Raw genomic sequence first — 21,622 nt, forward strand, 5'->3', positions numbered from 1 at the left:
CCAAACCCTCACTAGTCTAAGTGTTTAGTAGTTTGAAATGGCAGACACATGTTTTTATAATAAACAAATATATAGCTCATAGTTTCCTCTAGAAACGACAACACTTCCTACGACAACACTTCCTACGTATCACCTGGATACGGTGAAATTTTTGGTTAGTCACCTTGCTTTCCTCAACATATTAGATCAAATCTTCTGCCTGATGAATAAAAAGATGCATCAGGAGCCAAAAAGACAGGCAGTATAGGTAGAAAATCACAGATGTGACTCCAGCCTATGCTCTTTTAAACCACAGAAATTTATTCTTAAAATCCCAACCACAGTTATTTTCAATATTTTTCAATGGTACAAGTTAAATGTCACAATTTTAAAGTCTTTAAAGAAAAAAGTATGTATTTTATTCTGACACTACTGATCCTAACTGTGCTCCATTTCATTTAAAATGCATCAAGGCACCAAAATTGTGGGTCCAAACAAATTGGACATGGCTCAGTTTTCTGATTCAACAATTAAGGATTTTAAAAAATATCTTTACTTTGTCTAGTATATCCCTCCATGATGCAGCACTGGATTTGCAAGTTGAGATATATGGAAGTCAGAAGGGAGCGTAAGGTTTTTAGTTAACTGCACCTGCTGTTTCAAAGCCACATTGAGATACATGAGACAGCACGGGCCTGGTTTCAGATCAGACCTCCTGGCCCATCTTAAGAGCCTTCAGTAGTAGAAGTCACTCAACCACTCTGAGATTCAGTTTCTCCATAAATAAAATGAAATGAACCAGGATGAACTCTTGAAGTCCTTGTCATTTTTGACATTCTGTGGTTCTCTGACTTTGCCAGTACCTAAGTTCTGGCCAGATTTCTGGGATTTGGCCCAGGCATATTTGGATAAGAAATAATAATTTATTCCTTCTATCTACCAAAAACAAATAATAAAGCATCAGAAATGAAAAAATATGTAAACAAGAGAAAATAGACTGTAGTACTATCTCCGGTTATTTATATTTAATATTTGTAACAGTTTGTGGTGGAGGGTGTCAATACCACCTTTCTCCAAAATTGATTTCTTCTTGCTCATCACCCTTGTCCATTTCTCTAAAGGACACAATCCTCTTTGCTTTATGCTCATCTTTTGGGAGAGTTTTTTCTAGCTGCGATTTTAACCCTTCTCTCATTATCTTCCTACCTCTGTCATTGTTTCTCTCTGACCTGAGCTTCTCTTCTTTTACCCCTGTCTTAACTTCATATTTACCATAAAGTTCAGCCCCATCTTCTCTGCTTTTCTTTCTGTGTATTCACTTGCCTGGAGAAATCACATTTTTTCATGTAATAGCCTACCTTTTCTATGTCAAAGATTCTCCAACTCACATCCACAGTGCAAGTTTCTTTCCCAGCATATGTCCAACTGCCTATTATATAAATATTTACATATCCTGATATCACATCATTCTAACATGTCCAAAACAAATTCATCATTTCCTTTAGTTCTCTGTTTGCCAAGAAAAATCCAGGTTACGTCCTACGTCCAGTTCTTTCATTTTCACTAATAATACTGATCTTCTCTCAAGAAACAAGCCTCAAAAACTTTGAACATTTCTTTGTATTTTGCTGTGGTTAAGGGGGAGTCAAACTGCCTAGGTTCAAATCTTAGCTAGTCATCTACTAGCTTTGTGATCTGGGCAAGTTATTCCACCTCTCTATGCCTCAGTTACATTTGTAAAAATGGGGGTGATAATGATACCTGCCTCATAAGGGCAAACCGTTAATATATCATAAAGTGTTTAGCACAGTGTTTGTCATAAGCTAATTGTTGAGTAAATAATAGCTAACCAAAAAAACAAGCAACAAACCACCAGGGTATGGTTAACTTCAGGAAAAGCAATAAGAAAATATAATAACGAAACACTATGTGTGGTTCATAGTAAGTACATCACTGAATACGGACTTAACGAAAAGTTGTGAAATAGCAGGATAAAAAGAATGGAGGAGGGGAAGTATATATGCAGTTGGGAGTGTGTGTGTGTGTGTGTGTGTGTAAGAGAGAGAGAGAGAAAGAGAGAGAGAGATTCTGTGTCTGAGAGAGATGCTAAATCATCATCTTCCAGGATAGAAAGCCAATATGTAATACCTATAACAAAAAGGCCAGAAAGTAACAATACACATAAATTATTGAGAAATATAGAGGTAAGTACTAGGACTGGAGAAAACATTAAATTAAAAGACTAGAAGCAGGAATCAGGGTTGGGATAGGATATATCTGAGGGCTGCTCTTTGTTCCTTAAAACCTTATGTTTATGTATTACTCAGATAAAAATAAAATTTTAAAAAGTAATCTATTATATCATGGAATGTGTGCTTAGAGGTTATATAAATTCTAGGGAAATTGCTGATGCATAAACAACCTATTCCTTCTACATTTTAATTTCCCACACTATAACTTGTAGTCCATGTTAAATGTAAAAACTGATTTTAAAATGCTTAGAGAAATTTATGATAAATTTATAACCAAGGCTTTAAAAAGGTAGGAATATCTGAGTGACAGCTTACTCTGGGGCATATCTTGAAATGCAACCGTGACCTCTGAAAAATATTATTTATCACCTTCAGGAACAGAAAACCAGGTTGCAAGACTGTAAATCTGACCTACAATTTAACAAGAAGGGTTTCTTCAAGTGTGAATATTTATTCAAATGGTGGTCAGGCCCAAATTGGGTTTGGTAGTATTATTCAAAATAATTTTGGTTAAGAATCTCTTCCATTAAAGCATAACACTTGCCATTTTTTCTGGTTTATGTCTCCATCAGGTATCAGTGCCACCAACATACTTGGAACAGTATTTATAAGAACAAATTATTTGCAAAGATACTGAATTTCACAAATTAAAACTATGGCTTCAGCACAGTTTAAAAATCCTCTAAATATGTGCTGTTTCATAAATTTAGATGGATTTGTTATTCTTTCCTAAAAATGTGAAATCAATAAAATTGATGGTATTTTATGAAGGTGAGGAAATTCTAATTAATAAGTATTAGTAATTAATGGTTTAGAAGATGATTTGTTAGAATTGCTTAAACCCAATTTGATAGTAGGAGGACCAGAAGAGTCTTGAGAATGCCTTGGGGCTATTTCTGCTTTAAGGTATAGTTGGTTCCGGTAAGCTTTTGAATATCAATCATATCTCAGAATCATGAAAAACCCACTCTACTGTGGAGCCCAGAATGGGTGGGGTGGCTTTCTGAGGAGGATGTGAATCACTAGGATACTAAGGGAAGCTCTGGTTGGCAAAACAAAAAGTATCATTACCAAAGAATACTTAGGACCAGCTCTCAAAGTGTACATTTAAGCACTGGTAGCATTGGTTCTATATCTATCATATATTTAAGAGGAAAAAAATAAGTTAATCACAGGAACTATAGCATCCTAATATGTGAATACATTAAAATTACTTGAAGGAAAAAAAAAAAGTGAGTGCTTCTACAATCAATGCTCTAGTGCCTCCACAAGAAAGCCAACAGGCTATGGAAGGACTTTTCCACACTCAGGTTTCCAGGCATGCTGATAGGCATGTTTCTGGAGACTGCCATGAAAGAAATTTGTTTTCTAGGCTGTTTCCTGCCCCTAGTCTAAGAAATTGGGCTATGAAGTATCACAGTCAATTAAGAAATGTTACATACAGCTGCATTGTCTAAAAGTCACACCATCTTGATTCCTCATTCTTCCCTTTCTCAGTCAGCGAAACAGTATTAAAAGAACTTCAAATTTGCTTCTGTGATCTCCACATTAAAATCTGCATTTTTTCAACCATTGTGGAAAGTAGTGTGGTGATTCCTCAAAGAACTAAAAACAGAACTACCATTTGACCCAGCAATCCCTTTATTGGGTATATGGCCAAAGGAATAGAAATCATTTTACCATAAAGACACATGGATGCATGTTCACTGCAGCATTATTCACAATAGGAAAGATAAGGAATCAGCCTAAATGCCCATCAATGATAGACTGGATAAAGAAAATGTGGTACATATACACCATGGAATAGTATGCAGCCATAAAAAAGAATGAGATTATGTCATTTGCAGGAGCATGGATAGAGTTGGAAGCCAGTATCCTTAGCAAACTAACACAGAAACAGAAAACCAAACACCACATATTTTTACTTATAAGTCAGAGCTAAATAATGAGAACACATGGACAGAAAGAAGGAACAACAAATATTGGGACCTACTTGAGAGTGGAGGGTGGGATGAGGGAGAGGTTCTGATATGGTTTGGCTCTGTGTCCCCACCCAAATCTCACCTTAAACTGTAATAATCCCCATGTGTCAAGGGCAGGACCAGGTAGAGATAATTGAATCATGTGGGCAGTTTTCCCCCATACTGTTCTTGTGATAGTGAGTGAGTTTTCATGCAATCTGATGGTTTTATAAGGGGCTTCCCCCTTCCCTTGGTTCTCACTTCTCTCTCCTGCCACCATGTAAGATGTTCCTGTTTTGCCTTCCACCATGATTGTAAGTTTCCTGAGGCCTCCCTAGCCATTCAGAACTGTGAGTCAATTAAACCTCTTTTCTTTATATATTACCAAGCCTCAGGTATGTATGTCTTCATAGCAGCAGACAGATGGACTAATGCAGATTGAGAAAAAAAAGTATTGGGTACTATGCTTAGTATCTGGGTGACAAAATCTGTACACTAGACTCCAAAGTCACAAGTTTATCTATGAAACAAATCTGCACATGTACCCCTTAATGTAAAATAAAGTTAAAATATTTTTTATTTCATCACAATTATTTTTATCTTTTTAAAGAAAATTAATTATTCCTTTATAATTAAAATCCTCATAATTTGTGTACTATTAATAATAATGTCATAATACTCAATCTTTTTCTCATTGTTCTTATTTGAATTTGACTTATACTTTATTCTGTAAGTCAGTGGAAAATAGAATTTTTTTAAATATATATTTTATTGCATTTTAGGTTTTGGGGTACATGTGAAGAACATGCAAGATTGTTGCATAGGTACATACATGGCAATGTGGTTTACTGCCTTCCTCCCCATCACCTATTTCTGGCATTTCTCCCCATGTTATCCCTACCAAACTCCCCACCCCACACTCTACCTCCCCTAGACCGCACCCCATAGACCCCAGTGTGTGATGCTCCCCTCCCTGTGTCCATATGTTCTCATTGTTCAACACCCACCTAAGAGTGAGAACATGCAGTGTTTGATTTTTCTGTTCTTGTGTCAGTTTGCTGAGAATGATGGTTTCCAGGTTCATCCATGTCCCTACAAAGAACACGAACTCATCGTTTTTTATGGCTGCATAGTATTCCATGGTATATATGTGCCACATTTTCCTTGTCCAATCTATCATTGATGGGCATTTGGGTTGGTTCCAAGTCTTTGCTATTGTAAACAGTGCTGCAATGAACATTTGTGTGCATGTATCCTTATAATAGAATGATTTATAATCCTTTGGGTATATACCCAGTAATGGGATTGCTGAGTCAAATGGAAGTTCTATTTCTAGGCCCTTGAGGAATCACCACACTGTCGTCCACAATGGTTGAACTAATTTACACTCCCACGAACAGTGTAAAAGTGTTCCTATTTCTCCACATCCTCTCCAGCATCTGTTGTCTCCAGATTTTTTAGTGATCGTCATTCTAACTGGTGTGAGATGGTATCTCAATGCAGTTTTAATTTGCATTTCTCTAATGACCAGTGATGATGGGCTTTTTTTTCATATGTTTGTTGGCCTCATATATGTCTTCTTTTGTAAAGTGTTTGTTCATATCCTTTGCTCACTTTTGAATATTTTTAAAATTCAAATAAAATCTGCATTTGTTTTAAACTCAGTCTCAGCTCTAAGGCTATCAATGTTTAAAAGAAAGACATTCATTAACCAAGTGTTGCATTCATACTTAATTCTCCAACTTTACTGCCCATTGAAATCACCTGGGGAGCTTTTAAAATGGCACATTGTGGATCATACCTTCGGAGATTCTGAAGTACAGCCTGGGCATCTGAACGTCTGTATATTCTTCAGGTGAATCTAATGTGCAGCCCCTGATGAGAAGTGCTGCTCTCAGAACCAGTGCTCTCACAACTACAAAGTTGACTTCATGTTCATCATATTCATTAGACTGTAGTGCATTGATTTTGTTTTTCTGTCTGCTTCTTTGGCTTCTATTTTGTTCAATTCTTTGCAAGGGTGAATCCAAGAGAATGATGCTACACACATGATTTAAGGAATGCTAAATAAATAACTCATCTATTTCTGATCACGTACCAGTGGTTTTGCTGAGTTACAAACAAAAGAATCTACCTTATATCCATGAGAAAATATTTCATAGGATAACAATCATTGATAAAACTCAGTAATAAAAATCATTATACATTTTGCGCTTTTCATTCCAGAAACTCAACTCTGTTTTAAGGATCACCTTATTACTACCCATAATATGTTTCTTTGGAAAGAAAGTTAAAAATTACCAATTGAGCTAAAAGAATGTTGGGGTCAGATATCAGGTGTATTCCTACTTAGTTTAGTATGTCCAGCAGTTTAGTATAATATTCAACAACCTAAAATTGAAGGAAAAAGGAAGCTGTTTAACAAATTACCTGGTTTGGTCCTACTAATTTCTGGAATTTAATATTCACCCTTATAATTACAATGTCAGAGCCTTATTTTAAGAGATGTGGGAGGTCACTGAGTATCTTTAGTATAGAAATAACCTTGTTTCCTCATAGGAACTTGGAAGGAGACCAGATAGAAAAACCTAAGTTCGATTTTGGGCTACTGAATTCGAAATGTCTTTGAGACATCCAAGTAGTAAGTGTCAATTTAGTTAGTTGGCTGTGCTGCGAGAGGAGAGGTAAATTTGCAAATCACTATAGGCAGAAAATAACTGAAGTTATAGGCAAGATGAAGGGGGTTTGTGAAAAAGTAGAGAATGAGAAGAGTGAGTAACTCTAACATATATGGTCATACAAAAGAGAATTTCAACTAAAAGGGAAAAAATGCAATAAATATACCTTAATCTCTTTCACATTTCTAATTACTTCATGTATAATACTAGCAGTGGAATTGTTAGGTTTATAACATATGCAATATGTATACATACTGATATAGCTTATATGGCTTATCTATATCACTGCATCTCTTCTGCCTAGTTACTAAAAAGAATTGAGTTGTTTATAATACAGGTGACATCTTTACTAATAAAATTGTACCTTTTAAAGAACTGTTCCCATGGCTACCACTAGAGCCTTTCAAAGTTCTTTGTCCCAGGACTTGCACTACCATTGTAGCCATGATGCTACATGAGACCATGTGACTAAAAAAGGTTATTTTTTACTAATTAAATCTATTTAGATGGTGGAAAAAAATTAAGAGCATTTAAAGTTTCCTGATTCATACTGACAGCTTTTTAGAAAGGTTTTGCCTATTTTCCTTCCCATCACCAGCACTAAATATGATCTTTGTCAATTTGGTTGATAAAACATTATCCCATTATCTCAGGCAACTATATGAAATAATTTATATTATGGAAGCATAAATGGTGTTGCTACATAAATGAGACCAAGAGACTCCCAAATACAGATTTGTGTTTAAACTGAGACCATGCAAAAAATATAGTAAATATCCAGTAAACTTGCTAAATTAAGTTGAAACCAAAGTATAGCTACTTGTTTTCAGAAAGCAAACATTTTCAAAGAGCAAAGATTCCAATATCTGTTTCTTTGGCTGTGGCTGGGGAGGTCCCAAGACTGCTTAGCTGATTAGTTCTGGTATAGCCTCTCAGATATCTTTCAGCTGGCAGGGATTTCCAGGATGCAGCTCAGGGTGATGGGAACTCGATAATGGCGATATTTTTTGTTTGTTTGCTTTTTAAGATGGGAATTTCAAATTCATTTTATTAACATACCTTGAAAAATAAGCAAGCATTGCCTAACATATTTTTTGGTCAACCAATTACTATAAATTCACAGGTAAATATATTGATATGCACTCTATCTTCTAGTGTGTTAACCCCAAGAATAAAGCATTACACTACTGATTGTATCATGATTAGGCTCAAAGCCTTTTGGTATCGTTGTCTTATCTTAATGTGGCTAGATCCAGATTCATTTCAACTGATGTTTTTCTGATATTAATGTACATATTTTTCTTAAAATAATTGCAGTCTCTCATAATATATCTGTATTTTTAACTGAGTCCATTGGAGATATTATAAACTGGAAGCATATTTGTAAATAGGGACTGTGTTTTAAAATTGGTTCCTGTTCTGTATATTACTTTCAATTCCTGTTATTTCCTGCTCCCTACTGCCAGAGGCATTTGACCCAGAACAACTCCATCTCTGATAGGGGCTGAGTAAAATAAGGCTGAGACCCACTGGGCAGCATTCCCAGGAGGTTAGGTATTCTTAGCTACAGGATGAAACAGGAGGTCAGCAGGACTAGTATCACAAGATACAAATCTCATAGACCCTACTGGTAAAACTGGATGCAGTAAAGAAGCCAATCAAAATCCACCAAAATCAAGATGGTGACCTCTGGTCATCCTCACTGCTTATCATATGCTAATTATATGGCATTAGCTAAATGACACTCCCACCAGTGCAATGACAGTTTACAAATGCCATGGCAATGTTCAAAAGTTATCCTATCAGGTCTAAAAAGGAGACAGACCCTAAGTTCTAGGAATTGCCCATCCCTTTACCAGAAAATTCGTGAATAATACATGCCTTATTTAAATATAGTCAAGAAATAACCATAAAAATAGCCAACCAGCAGCCCTCAGTGCTGCTATGGCTATGAAGTAGCCATTATTTTACTTCTTTACTCTCTTAATAAACTTGCTTTCACTTTATGGATTCATCCCAAATTCTTTCTTGAGTGAGATCCAAGAAGTGGAAAGGGGTCAGGATCAGGACCTCTTTCTGGTAGCACTACCACTTCACTTAAAAGCCAACACATATACTTCTGCAGAAATTAAAGAACTCCCAATTTTTACTCAATCAAGCTTGTTGATACTGCCTGCTATGAGCCTGTCCCAGCATTTGTCTTGATAGGTTGCCTCAAGTTTGTATCTTCAAATTATACAATTGTTTCTGGTTGCTTTCTTTGGACAATGGGTAAGTACTTGGATCTGAATCCCAGCATCACCCTTTACAACCTGCATGATCCCAAGGTTATTCAATCTCTCAGGTGCCACAGATTCTGCATCCGTACACAGGTGATACTAATAGTACCTATCTCAACATAGGCAATTAAGCTAGCACTGCAGGTGTTATGATAATCGTCTTTCCTAGTTGTTTTTGCCATTGCTGTTGTTACTGATTTTCATTTATTTGCTTGGGTTCACATATCTGTAAACACATGGATTAAAATTCAGTCTCCCCCTCCGCACACATACAAATGGATAAGCCACAGAATCATCTCTCCTCCCGCTTCTTCTCACCCTCCCCTCTTCCCTTTCCTCATCTCTCTAGTGGAAGAATGGAGAATGAATTTGAGAGCGAGCCTGAGGCCGGGAGGCCAATTGGAAAACTAGGGAAGCCAGCCTCAGGTATCTGTGAGCGGAAAGGTTACTGGGTACAGAAACAGAAAATTATGCATTTATAGCATGAGAAGCATCAACAGTACATTTTACGTCTTTAACGGATCTTTTAAAAAGCACACAGGACGTTGGGTATGGGGACTGGGGCTATAATTTCCCGATCCAAAGAACAGGGAGGGCTTTGTGGGAAGTAGGATGGCCACCTGGGAGATGGACCTCCCCGGCGTGGGTTACCTCCGTCCCGGAGAGTGTGCGCTAGCAGACCAGGGCCACGAGCAGCGCCGCGGAGGCCGCGCCCTGCACCTGGCTGCGCCCGGACCGCTTCCTCCACTGCTTCGAGCCAGGCGACCTCCTGGGGTTGGATCCCAAGATGGGAAGCGGGAAGCCGCCTAGCTTGGGGTGGAAAGGTCTGGGGTGAGGGGTGGGAGGGAATCATTGTCATACTCCCCACGTAGGCGTTTTCATCAGCATCACAAAGGAGCCCAGTTCACCTGGGGAGGGGCGGGACCCAGGGAAAAGACGAAGTCCTTCTAGCTGATCACCTCGACCCCAAAGGCAGGGCCTGCAGCTGCCACCAATTCTTACAAGGGCAAATAAAACCTCTTCCTCTATGCTCATCAGTATGAGTATTTCCGTTGATAAGCCTTACTGCTGTTCTTCCATCCTCCTAATGATGAAAGACAAACCATTGTTTTTGACTTGCTGTGTTTTTCCCTCGCATTCTCTTGTGTTCTCCTTGCTGATGTTCCCGGCATGGGCCTTCAGGCTGAGGGGTCAGTTGAAGTCTTCCTTCGTTGCTCCTGGCCCGGTGCTTCCAGACCCCTCCTTCAGTGCCAGAGCCCTGCCTTTATATTGTGAATTTCTTCCAATATCTCATCAGCTTCCAGCCAGAATCCTCACTGATCTTGTATATTTGCCTGAAATTATTTAGTTATGTAATCTGAAATTCACCTACTAGCAATAAGCTTCCTATTTTAAATGCAGGCCAGGAGCGGTGGCTCACGCCTGTAATCCCAGCACTTTGGGAAGCTGAGGAGGGTGGATCACTTGAGGCCAGGAGTTTGAGATCAGCCTGGCCAAGATGATGACACCCGGTCTCTACTAAAAAATACAAAAAGTAGCCGGGTGTGGTGGCGGGAGCCTGTAATCCCAGCTACTCCAGAGGCTGAGGCAGAAGAATTGCTTGAACCTGGGAGGTGGAGGTTGCAATAAACTGAGGTTGTGCCACTGTACTCCAGCCTGGGTGACAAAGGGACACTCTGTCTCAAAAGAAAAAAAAAAAAGAAGAAAATAATAAAATGAAGATATTACTTCATGGGTAGGCGGTCTCTTCTACCCAAATTAGAATTGTTCCATCATCTTGTATTTTCCTAAAAATTTAACAGTGGTTTCAGAGGGAAGCTAGCATAGTGGAATCAGGGAACTGGGGAGGACAAGGTGCTGGGCTGCAGGTCTCATCAGCATCATAGACACTAGGAACAGTGGAAAGGAGTCCCAGGCTTCAAGAATTACTTTCCTGCCTTTTCAGGTCTGGCCTGGTAGAGTGTATGTGGCTTGTAAAGCTGGAGAAAGGATTCACTTTAGTAATGCAAGTGCTAAAATAATCAAAGATTTTAACAAAAAACAAAAATTTAAAAGCTCATTGTCTTTGCCAAAATCTTCTGCAAACCAGTGAAATCTACAGTAAAACCTGATAACCTCTTTTGACATCTGCCCTTGTCATTGTACCTCACACTATAGTTGTCCCCTCAGATCCTTCCCTCCCCTACTTCACACTTCCCAAAACCTTCCCCTACAACCCAAATGGGGTAGCTATTCTTTTGGTTTCTCAAGTATGTATTCTCTCATCTGCTGGAACTAAAGAAATGTTGGTTCTCATTATAATTCATCCTAAGCATAAAAAGTTTCTTGATAAATTTTGTCCAAACTGTCAATAAATAGATGTGTCACTAGAGAATAAAAGGAGAGAGAAAAGAAAGCAGGCTTTATTTTAATAAGACAAGGAAATTGATCATCCTGTCTTCCTAATTTGCTATTTCTTTATGGTTAGTGAGTCGCTTTGCATTTTTTCCAAGACGCAAGACACATAGTCCAATCTCCTTCCCATCCGAGCAGTGTCTAGTTGTATTCTGAGAATTACACAGTGTTTGATTTTTACACTCCATGATACTAACGACTTCATAAGCATCTTCAGTTCCTAAAAATAAACATATAGATGAACAAAAACAAGGACACATTTACTTGCAAATATATTTACAAAGTTCTACCACAGACTTCAAATATAAAGTTTTGAGGGAAAATATTGGTGAGAATGGCCCATGGTAGCAAAATAGTTTTTAATCAGATTTAAAAATATATTTCAGAAAGGACTGACAGGGCCTTCAGGCACACCTCACTTGGTGCAGAAAAACAGTTGACCTCCCTTTGGTCTGTTGACAATCCCAAGAGAACCTGATGCTGGGCTTTCTGGAAGATCAGTACTGAACATTATGCATGCTGGATGTTCTGCCATTGCAGGCAGGTGAGGGCCACTGGGGCATAAATCTTAGGCACAATTTCTCAGGAAGGCAACTTATGCCCCTCCATTCCTATCTGAAATCCACCTCAAGGACTTCCACTACCCTCCACTTTCAGTTACCTCACCCAGGGCTATTTTGGGAAACAACATCATCACTCTTGCAAATTACTATTTTTATTTTCCTCTACCTGAATCTTCTTACTAATTATTTAGCTTTTAAAAGACTCATGCACTGTATGTAATTTATAAGCTTCCTTGTATGTTCAGAAACAAACCAACAAACAAAATCAAAAGAAGAGGGAGATGGAGGAAAAAGGAAGAAAAGAGAGTGGATGTGTTCTGTGTTGCCCTTGTCTTCCACTAATACAAACGCTTATCACCACTATGTCTAGAACAGGCCCAAGAGAAAGAGAAAGGAGACGGGGGAATTGCCCTTGAGGTAGTAATTTATTCACATAACTTTATTGCTATCCTTTTTTTGGAAGGATCCCACAACGTTTATCACCAGCCACAAGCTTCTTCCTCGTCTCGTATCTCTACTGTATTATTTCCAGTTAGATGTCTCCCTGTCACTTCAAGGTAACAACAATTTCTAAAATCATTTTCACTAGCTTCATCTCAATCAGCTCCCTTTCCCCCAATTCACATTTCTATTAACAGCACCACAACTTTCTAAATACCTCACAAACTCCTTCTGTGCCATAATTGACTCCTCCCTTTTCTCTCCTTAATACCATCAATGTTTTCATCTTCCTAACATTATCTCTCTCCACCATTCCTTTCTTTCCATTCTTAACCCTAGCAGGCCCCTATCATTTTATAGTTTTAAAGATAAACTTCAATAATCGCAGTTTTTCTCCAGGGTCATCCTGCTTGAGGATATTCTGAACCGAAAGAAGAAATTGCTGAAGAAGATAAACTAAAAAAAAAAATGAAAATAGTAATAATAATAATATTAGTTAACATTTCTTAAGCACTTACTAGTTGTCAAGTACTTCCTAAAATCCCTTGACATAAATTAGCACATTTAAGGCTCACAACAAAACTTGTTTTTTGTACTTATTTAGATTAGACAGAGAAAGATGAGAGTGGATATAACATTTTTGTGGTGTACTAGGAGTTAGAGGACATGACTCAAGCTCTCAAAATCATTATTTATAAAATGAGAGGGCAGAGGAGATAATCTCTAAATTCTCTTTCTTGGAAATAACCTGATTCTATCCCAGTATTGAGATGAGAAATTTGGTATGAAATAGAAAGGGAATCATGGAATTCTTCAAATTCTACTATTTTTAGACTAGAAAGAAAAACTAATTCATCCATTAAACAAATTTGTCCAACAAATGTTCATTGAGCAGCTACTAAGTAACACTGGCAATAGATGGTTGCTTATGCCGTTTCATACTGGCTTCTCATTCACTCTGATGATTGCCTTACTATTACTAAAGGCTTACCTGAGGTAGACAGCAGGCCAAGAAATAAAAGAGCAAAGAAAAGGTAGTGAATCTTCATGGCAAGGTAGCTCTGAAGCAACAAAGTGTCTTAGAAAGATAAACCAATATAAATGGAGACGATTTTAGAATCAGAACTCCTGTATTTAGAAACTGTCATGGGTGAGTAGGAGTTCATGTCTTAGTTTCTCTCAGATTTGTGGGGAACCAACTTCCCACAAGCCCTGTACACCTCCTATTTGTTTAGACCCCATTATGACATGTGCAGCCCTTATTATATCTTCACAAAACTTCTGTCTTATCTGTTTCCTTCCACAGTGTCTCAGTGACCCACCATCAGGGCTTAACCTCTGGGCCTCTTATCTCTTGAAAGATGTCTAATTTGATGGTCCTGTTGGAGATGATACCTCTTCATCTGACACCATTTTCACTCCCTCCACATAGGAGAAGTGCTTTCCCTTACTATTTGTACTTCTTTCCCGACTGGTTATCATGTTCACCAAGATTAATGCTGCCCAGAATTCTTAATACACCATAAGATCAAGAGCAGACTTGAATCTTCACAGCCCCCAACTCAACATCCTCTCCTCCTATCCTAAGTCTGGCAAACATTGTTGAAACTCATCCTGTGACTATGCTAATATTTCACTTTTATCTACTGTCAACTGGTTCTGTTCCATGTAGCTGCTCTCCCACGAAATGTGATTTCCATGATGAAAGGGACTGTATCTTCTCTGATCTTGTGCCTAGCACAATGTCTTAACATGGTACATTTTCATCAGAGTTTCTGGAACTGTTGAACTGACTTTCTCCACACTTTTGGGCTTCTTTTGTTGTCACTCTTTTTGACTCCTCTCACTCTACGGTGGTTGTTTATATCAAAAGTAACTCGTCTCTCTCCTTTATTCACATGATTACTTAAAACCTTCTGCTTCTTTCTTTCCTGAGGATATTAACCCATCACATGTATATTCTTTCATCTCACCTTCTATTTACATTAAAATGTCTGTCTTTACCTCCATTCATTCCTGTCTTTTCTTTCAGAAGAGATGCTACTTCTGCCTCTAAACTCTCATCTTCCTGGGCTCTCTGTCTGATCCTTTTCTACCATTTCCCTCCATTCCAAGCTTCAGAATCTCATTTTTCTCTCCAAGTTCATATGTTTAATCATTAATTCTCACTGTAGTTGGAGAAAAAGAAAAACAAAAGCAAATAAACAAAATGGAAAACTTCCCTTGACCCTGCATCCCTCTGGGTCCTGTCCAATTTCTTGCCCATCTTACACTGACAAGCAATCAGAATGAATGATTTCTGTTGCATTTCATTGCCCACTACTATTCTTTCCCAACCTTCTGCCATCTAGATTCTGCTCCCTCATTCTATCAAACTTACCTTCAGGATTCACCAGTGAATAAACAAACCAAGGAGTTCGTAGTTTTTATACCCATTGATCAAGATGTCGTTGTTACTTTTGATACTAGCAAGCCTGCACCTTTGGAACTCCAGCTTCTACCCTGGTTTTCTCCTACCCTTTGTCTCAGTCTCCTTTTCAAACTCCTCCTCTTCCTGGAGAGAGTCCCCCAGGCTTCAGTCTCTAGAGCTGTGCTCTTCTGTTTTCACCTTTCCCTAGACATCTCCCATGCTGACTGCTAATGCTATCACCTTTGGTATAAACTCCAAAGTCTTGCCTGTACGTCTCCAGACCTGATCACTTTCCCCAGGCTTCTGTCCCTTGGTTCCATCTGCTTATACCCCACAATCCTCTCCAGATCCACAGGATTGAATTTACACTCAATGGAACCTCAATAAGCAGACTCCAATATTTGTACATTGATATCTATAATTGATATCTCTTAGATCACAATTGCTTCAAACATTCCTGCAGACGATGGAGAAGTTAGCTTAATGTTGGACATAGATGGTAAAGGCAACACTTAATACAACTTAGAGTCACTTATGCAGAAAATTAATGATGCAGACTTCAAATTATGATTATATGTTTTATCATAGATTCCCCTAAAAAGAATTTAAGGCAGCTTATTGAATAGACACATGAAAGGTTAAAAATGAGATTATAAAATTGAAGTGAAAAAATAAATAAAACCACAGGTAAGCTACAGATAAACCACAAATTTTGATTGCATTTATTGAAGTGAAAATAGGAATAGACACTTAACATTTATATATTAATATCAATATTAATATAATAGACACAGAAGTCACAGAGACATAGCATAAAAACATTTCCATTACTAAGAACAAATACAACTCTTTTTTTTTTTCTGGCATGGAGATTTGAGAGAAATTTCTGCCATGAGTTCTCTTTAAAAAGTCAATGTGTGATGTGGGACAATATATTTGCTTATGTTTTATACAGCAATTTATTATTGCATTCATCAATGTAAACAGATGGCATAATGTCAAAGAAAGCATTTTGATAAAAGGCTATATGATGTTAAATAATATGGTCCATGTTTGCAACTCATTGAGTATTTGGCTCAATCAAGATTGAAATATGAAAAGCATTTAGCCTTTCATAAGGAGCAGGTAAGAAATCTAAGGGATGAAAAGGCTGGCCAAAGCTGGGGAGTCAAACCCAATCTCAGAAGCCAGAAAGCAAGGAATCAGAAATGAGAAGACTCAGTAAAACTGAAGACTAAAGCATGGGCATCAGTTAGCCCTCAGGATATCAGTTCAGACAGCCTATTATCACAACAGAAATAAAACTGTACAGGCAAAGGAGTCACAAAGTCTCCTACCTCACCATCCCCACTTTCTCGAAGTAGGCTATCCAGTAGACACAGGACACCAATAACTAACTGTCCTTATTAATTAGAGAAGCTTCCTATCCTGTTCAAAATGCCCTTGTACTTCCTGCTAGGGAAGGAGCCAATGCCAGGGCACAACCATTCTGAGGCCTTTGAAGCAGGTAGTGAACTGTGGTGAGAAGTCTATTGGAAGTTCAATCAGAAGGACTAATGGTGATTTGCCAGGCATGGCTCACACCTGTAATCCCAACACTGCAGAAAGCAAAGGTGGGTGCAGCTCTTGAGCCCGGGAAGTCGAAACCAGCCTGGGAATACAGTGAAACCCCGTTTCTACAAAATAAAAGTTAAGAATTAGCCAGGGATGGTGGTGCATGCCTGTGGTCCCAGCTACTTAGGAGGCTGAGGAGGGAGGATCACTTGAGCCCAGGAGGCAGAGGTTGCAGTGAGCCAAGAATGCACCACTGTACTCCAGTCTGCATGACAAAGCTGACCCTGTCTCAACTCCCTCCCTAAAAGCAAGAATTAATGGTGATCATACCATTAGTGGGGAGTGGGGCATGAGGGCAGATACATGGGTAAGTATTGCCATTAGGATAGGGTTAGCAAGTAGGTTTAAGTTGTGTCTACTTTTTCAGAAAAAATACTCCATAAAGCCTGAAAGCAAAATATACAGGGCAGCATAGTAGCTCCATGATCTCCAGGCTCCTTTGTCTTGTTGCTCCATTGCACACAATACGTGAATACCACCTCTTGGTCCTTGATAGCTACTCAAGCTCCAACTCTCTGCTTCCATCCAGTCGTCAGGAAGGAAGATGTGTGAGGAAGGACACACTCCTTTTTAAGGAAGCTCCTGAGTTGCACATGACACTTTAACTTATAATATATAATTTTGATGTGGAGACATCGTAGAATGCTTTTATGAAAGATTCAATGCCATGATGCAAACAAACCATCTAACTTAGGACAGCCTTATAGAATGGGTCTTCTGTGAAACACTATGTAAAGTGGCAATTTCAAGACTTTATGGTAGTTTCAAATTCCTTAAATCAGAAGAAGAGATATCCCCCATTTCCAAATTAACATTTCTGCCCTAAATAAAACTTCATCAAAAAATTTTTATACTAAAAAGGAAATAAAAGTATTCTGCATTAAAATTTAGAGCTGGGAACATCAAACTATTAGATATTTTAATTCTGTACTGTATTTAATTAAGATGGAGTACAACAGATGTGAGAGGGGAAAAAAAGAAATCTAAGAAAAGAGGTAGATGAACATTCAGTATTCATCATATTCTAAAGAACAGAGTTAAGCAGATTCACCAGTATTACTTTAAGTTATCCCTACACTCAGAAAATTCAACTATTTTTGAAATGATTTTTAGTGCCCTAATTTTAAGCTAAAAAAGAAACAGCCTTTACAAAATTTATGGCCCCTAAACAAGAAGCAAATTTTAATAATACTAATCACATTATCTAAGTGGTTTTCACTTGGCTACCATAAGAAAATTCTGAATAGACTTAATAAAGAACTTAGGACAAAGAAATGGCAAAGATGGCAGTTGATTTCCAAACATGATGGCAACTGAAGTTCTGCCTGCACTCTGTAGCAGTGCCTGAACGCTCATATCACCTTCTTCTGCTTTTTTAGGTATTATCCCAAATAAAGCATTTTCCCCCAGACTCATCAACATTATGATAAATCTTAAACACATAATGCATTAAGCAAAAACAATATCAATTTGCTAAAGGATATCCAATTACACAGTTTTAAAACCTTACATAAAGTCTATATTGCTTGTGGGCATACATTAGTATACTAAATTAAAAAACATGATGAATACCTAATTTAGAATAGTAGTCATCTCTAGTGAAGGATACATCAGAGACTTAATACCTGAAATATCTTATTTCTTAAATAAATGAAGCAAATTTGGCAAATTATCAGGACTCGTCCAAGTTGTGTGCGGAATACAGATATATCCTTCTGCATACTTCTGTTTGTGTGATATAATTTATCATTTTAAGAATTAAAATGATAAATTATCTGAATAAAGAGGCTAGAGAAACAATAACAAAATAATTTCAGAGAAAGAAGAAAAAGGAATGTATAAAGATTTAAAAGAATGAAACAGAAAACATAAAGGAGTAAAATCAATCAATCAAATCAAAAGTCTCATAAAGTAGAGAATAATTTTGAACCTGTAACAAAATAGAAAAAATGAACAACTTCCATAATGAGAAATAAGCTTTCTTCATAATGAAAAAAGAGGTATGTCTACAGGTGCACAGGGGATTGCACCTTAAGCTATAAGAGAATGCCAAACTTTCCAATACCAGGTAATTTAAAAATATAGTTGAAATATTTTTAAAAATATACATTATCAAACTGGACAAGAAAGAGGGGGAAAGCATGATTATAGCAATAATTATAAAAATAATTGTAAGAATTGTCAGAGCTTTATCCTAAAAATAGCCTCCAGTTACAGATGGTTTTATATGCAAGTTGTACTAAGCCTATAAAGAGCAAGTAATTACTATGTTATATAAACTCTTTCAGAACATAGAAAGCATGCAAATTTTCCCATATCATTCTATAAGAAGAGCATAAGTTTATATCAAAAGTAAATAAAGATTGCTCAAAAATAGAACACTATGGGTGACCTTATTCATAAACATTGATGTAAAAAATCCTAAATAAAATATTAGTGAACTGAATCCAGCAGTTTACTTCTAAAATAATATATTAAAATTATTGGGAACATTAATCATTCTTCCAGGCTACTTAGTATCTGACATTTCCTTGGTTTAGAGAATTCCCGAATGCTCATCAAAGAAGCTGTCCATGCCCTCTTTCCAAGGTTTCCTTGAAGCTAAAATAAGATACATGGCCTAGGCTTTGCCTGTAAGACACCACCACCCTAGACATCAAGTTGGAAGCAACTGGCACAAGAAGCAGAGAGTGCCCAGGATACGTTTACTTGGTGGTAAAGGCTACATCCAAGTACAAAGATGGTGAGGCCAACAAGATTATCCACAGTCCAACTTAGGTAAGAAAGGTTGTGGTGTACGTATGCAGCAGTTTCTTCAGCGAGTCTTCACTAGAACAGTTCTATAAAATTATGGGAGGCTTTGTTCTGGACTGTGTAGCCTATAAGTCCAATTTTTTGATCTCCCAGAGATTCTAAGAATTCTCTGATAGCTTTTCATAGGCTTTTCTGCCCAACTTAGCATGAGTTGGTTTGTTCCTTTCCACTAAAAACACAGACTCATAGACTGACAAAGTAGCATTTACCCCAGTAATACAAGGGTAATTTAATTTTCATAAATCAATTGATATAATTTACTACATGAACAGATTCTAAAAGAAGAGTCATAGATTATGCAGCCCAAGACTACCCGAGGAAGTTTAGTATCTCTTATTGACTAAAAACAACACAACACAAAATCTTATCAAACTAGGAATAGTAGGACAAGTTCTTAATTCATAAAGGATGTCTACTAGAAGGAGAAAACAAACATCATACTCACCGTGAACACATTGGAAGTACCTCCATTAATACCAAGAGCAGAACAAAGATTTCCACTTCTGCCAGGACCATTCAGTTCACATACCTGACCACCTGTCCAGAGCAATTTCTTAGTTAAGTATATGAGATAAATCATTTTAAAATGATAAAGCTGTCATTATTTTCAGAGAAATATAATTGCTTACACAGAAAATCAAGAGAAACCAACTGAAAACTAATAGAATTTTTAGGGGATTTAGTAACATGGGTAGATATAAGATCAGCATAAAAACATTTATAGCACCGTGATATGCAAGTAATAGTCCATTTTAAATAAAGTAAAAAACTACCATTTATAATAGCAAAAGGAATATAAAATATGAAGAAACACATTTATCAAAAATATTCAAAATGTGCCAGGCACTTTGCCTTTAATCCCAGCACTTTGGGAGGCCAAGGCAAGTGGATCATTTGAGGCTAGAAGTTCGAGACCAGTCTGGCCAACATGATGAAAACCCCATCTCTACTAAATCACCTGAGGCCAGGAGTTTGAGAACAGCCTGGCCAACACGGCAAAACCCTGTCTCTACTTAAAAAACAAAAATTAGCCAGGTGTGGTGGTGATACATGTCCACATTCCCAGCTACTCAGGAGGCTGAGGCGCAAGAATCACTTTAATCTGCAAGGCAGAGGCTACACTGAGTCAAGATGGCACCACTGCACTCTAGCCTGGGCAGCACAACAAGACCCTGTCTCAAAAAAAATGTCCAAAATGCATTTGAGGAAGATAATAAAATGCAACTGACAAATATAAAATAAGATTTGAATAGAGAGACCCACCTGTTCTTAGAGGTCTTCTCCAAATTAATGTATTTAATGTAATCTCATTCAAAATACCTATAAGACTTTTGTTGCATATGTAACTTAATAAGTTGATTCTAAAGTTAATCTGGAAGAAAAAATAATAATATCCAAAAATGTTTGAAAAAGAAAAAATATAAGAACTACACTAACATTTATTCAAAAATACTATAAGCTTCAATAATAAAAACAGAGTGTTTAACATAATTGGCACTGATATATACAAAAGCAGATTAGTGAAATAAGCTAGAGGGCCCCAAAATGGTTCTGCATATAGATAGGAATGTAATACTTAAAGCTGATGTTTAACATCTAGATGGAAATGATACACTTTACTAAAAATGGTGTAACCAGCTATATCTTAAAGTGGGGAAGACTTAAACCTCTTCTCCCCACCAAACATAAAATCAAATATCTATGCATAAAGGAATTTGAAAACAAGTCGAATCTATAAAGAGAAAGGCTGATAAACTGTACTGTACCAAAACTTATAGCTTCTATATGGTTAAAAAAAGAAACTCCACAAAGAAAGGAGAGAGTGAGGATGGACCAGCAGAAAATGTTCATAATATATAGCAGACAAGGGTCTGTGTCTATAAGACATAACATGTACTCATACAAAGAAACTCACCTTTTCACGTGTTCCTCCATATTACTCCTTATTGTTTGAATTTTTAGCAGGAAATTTCTCATATATGGACATACTGCGGGTTCAGTTCCAGGTCAGCACAATAAAGCAAATACCATAATATGGCAAATCACACCAATTTTTCAGTTTCCCAGTTCATGTAAAAGTTGTCTTTATACCATACTGCAGTCTATTAAGTGTGTAATAGCATGATGGCTTTAAAAGTATATACCTTAATTTAAAAATAAGTTATTGTTTAAAAATGTTCATGATCATCTGAGTCTTCAAAAAATTGTAATCTTTTTGCCAGGGGATAGTCTTGCCT

The 21,622-nt window shown here is 37.3% G+C and overlaps 1 long non-coding RNA gene across 1 annotated transcript; it reads right to left on the bottom strand.

The window, feature by feature from the left end:
• Window positions 1-11,523: 11,523 nt before the first annotated feature.
• LOC116549961 lies at window positions 11,524-14,759 on the bottom strand. Its single transcript, XR_004268173.1, has 3 exons — window positions 14,552-14,759; window positions 13,539-13,608; window positions 11,524-11,763 (listed from the first exon to the last, which is right to left on the bottom strand). It is a non-coding gene; the product is annotated as an uncharacterized LOC116549961 (long non-coding RNA).
• Between the last annotated feature and the right edge of the window lie 6,863 nt (window positions 14,760-21,622).

This window comes from Sapajus apella, unplaced genomic scaffold, assembly GCF_009761245.1.
Source record: "Sapajus apella isolate SASKATOON/1434 unplaced genomic scaffold, GSC_monkey_1.0 scaffold7, whole genome shotgun sequence".
Taxonomy (NCBI): domain Eukaryota; kingdom Metazoa; phylum Chordata; class Mammalia; order Primates; family Cebidae; genus Sapajus; species Sapajus apella.